We start from the raw sequence: 2,500 nt of genomic DNA, 5'->3' as shown, positions 1-2,500 counted from the left end.
CCCCCCTGCCCCTTCTTCCTCCTCCCTCCCCTCTCCTCCTCCTCTTCCTCCCTTCTCCTCCTCTCTACCTCTTCCATCCCACCTCCCTCCCCTGCCCTCTCTCCCTTTGTATCTTCCCTCCTCCTCTTCCTCCTCCCTGCCCTCTCTTCCCCACCTCCTCCTCCTCCTTCACCCCCATTCCATCTGAACGTCGCTTTAATCTCACAGCTGGGGGTTAAAAATAGAAATTAAAGTGAAAGCGGCAACTCCTGGCGATAAATGCTGACCTGCAGTCTCTCTCTCTCTATTTTCTCTGTATTTGTATCCAGTCTCTCTCTATTTATCTCTGTATTTGGTATCCAGTCTCTCTCTCTTTGTATCCCCCTCTCTCTTGTATCCCCCCTTCTCTCATTCTCTCCGCACAACACTCCTGCCAACGCGCTGTCCTTCCCTCTCCTCCCTCCTCCTAACCCCCCTCTTCCTCCTCCTAGCTTCCTCCTCCCTCCTTTCTAACCCCTTCCCCTACCACCACCCGCCACACCAAGAGACAGCAAAGATAAATCGCCCTAAAGTCTACCAGGCCACAAGGGCGATTCACCTGCGTTTACCTGAAGCTGCCTGGAGTCATAGTGACGCTTGCGTGGAAGTTACAACGCGAGGGCTGCTAAATACGAGCTTAAATATTGACATTCACGACAAACTTCTCCCCTTCCTTTTCCTCCCCTTCCCCCTCCTTCCCTCCTTCCCTCCCTAGATGAGCTGTGGTGTAGTGTTCGTTTGCTTGTTTGTTTGTTTTGCCTGTTTGTCTCTCTTATTTGGTTTTGTCGTTCTTGTGTTTTTTTATTGTTTTTTTTTCGTGTGACGTTGAAGGATCACTAACGAGAAAGAAACAGACAGACTGACAGAAGCAGACAGGCAGACAGACACACAAACAGACAACGGGACAGACACACAGATACTCCAGACATACGGGCAGCCAGACAGAAATAGACAGGCCGATTGACAACGAGACAGCGACACCAGACAGGCAGCGACACCAGACAGGCAGACAGACAAAGAGAGAGGTGGAACGGGGAGAGAGAATAAAAATGTCAGTGCAAAGGAAGGGAGAGGGAGAGAGAGAGAGGGTGAGTGAGAAAGGGAGAGAGAGAACGAGGGTGAGTGAGAGAGGGAGAGAGAGAACGAGGGTGAGTGAGAGAGGGAGAGAAAAGAGAAAGAATATGTAGATCACAGTTAACAGAGAGATATATTTATTGTTTACAAAAAGCGTTCACGTGTGTGTGTCTGTGTGTGTCTGTGTGTGTGTGTGTCTGTGTCTGTGTGTGTGTGTGTGTGTGTACGTCGTTCTGCCTGTTTTTGTGTATGCCTGTCTGGTTCTCCGTCCGTCTGTCTGTCTGTTCCAACCATAGCACCAAAATGGAAGCAGTTACAGACCTGAAACTTTACACAAAAACATACCCTGTATATTACATGGGTTCTAAGGTTGTTAGGTTAGGTTAGGTTAGGTTTGGGTTAAGTTAAGTTAGGTTAGGTTTGGGTTAAGTTAAGTTAGGTTAGGTTTGGGTTAAGTTAAGTTAGTTGATGGCAAACTTAACAGCCAAGGTTATAAAGCATATACCTATAATACGAGTGAGCCCGGACAATTTCACTCGTATAGACAACAAGTGGCCTGGAACAGTTACCTTGCCAGTCACTCTGTAATTACCAGTCACTGTCCTGTCACATGACTGTAATTCCACCGATTTATTGTCATCATCATACGTCAACTACGCTATGAAGACCCTCGCAAACTGCATACAAGAAGATAACACCGTGTTTTAAACTCGGGGAAGGGAGGGGGAAAGGAAGGGGGAGAGGGAAGGGGGAGAGGGAAGGGGGAGAGGAAAGGGGTAGAGGGAAGGAGGGGAAGGGGGAAGGAGGCTGTATTGAGGGATTATTCTCCAGTGTGTGTGTCTGTGTGTGTCTGTGTGTGTGTGTGTCTGTGTCTGTGTGTGTGTGTGTGTGTGTACGTCGTTCTGCCTGTTTTTGTGTATGCCTGTCTGGTTCTCCGTCCGTCTGTCTGTCTGTTCCAACCATAGCACCAAAATGGAAGCAGTTACAGACCTGAAACTTTACACAAAAACATACCCTGTATATTACATGGGTTCTAAGGTTGTTAGGTTAGGTTAGGTTAGGTTTGGGTTAAGTTAAGTTAGGTTAGGTTTGGGTTAGGTTAGGTTAGGTTAGGTTTGGGTTAAGTTAAGTTAGGTTAGGTTTGGGTTAAGTTAAGTTAGGTTAGGTTTGGGTTAAGTTAAGTTAGGTTAGGTTTGGGTTAAGTTAAGTTAGGTTAGGTTTGGGTTAAGTTAAGTTAGGTTAGGTTTGGGTTAAGTTAAGTTAGTTGATGGCAAACTTAACAGCCAAGGTTATAAAGCATATACCTATAATACGAGTGAGCCCGGACAATTTCACTCGTATAGACAACAAGTGGCCTGGAACAGTTACCTTGCCAGTCACTCTGTAATTACCAGTCACTGTCCTGTCA

Source organism: Homarus americanus, unplaced genomic scaffold (assembly GCF_018991925.1).
Source record: "Homarus americanus isolate GMGI-L3 unplaced genomic scaffold, GMGI_Hamer_2.0 scaffold40248, whole genome shotgun sequence".
In the NCBI taxonomy this organism is placed as follows: domain Eukaryota; kingdom Metazoa; phylum Arthropoda; class Malacostraca; order Decapoda; family Nephropidae; genus Homarus; species Homarus americanus.
The sequence above is the reverse complement of the archived record's forward strand: the minus strand, read 5'-3'. Positions refer to the sequence as shown.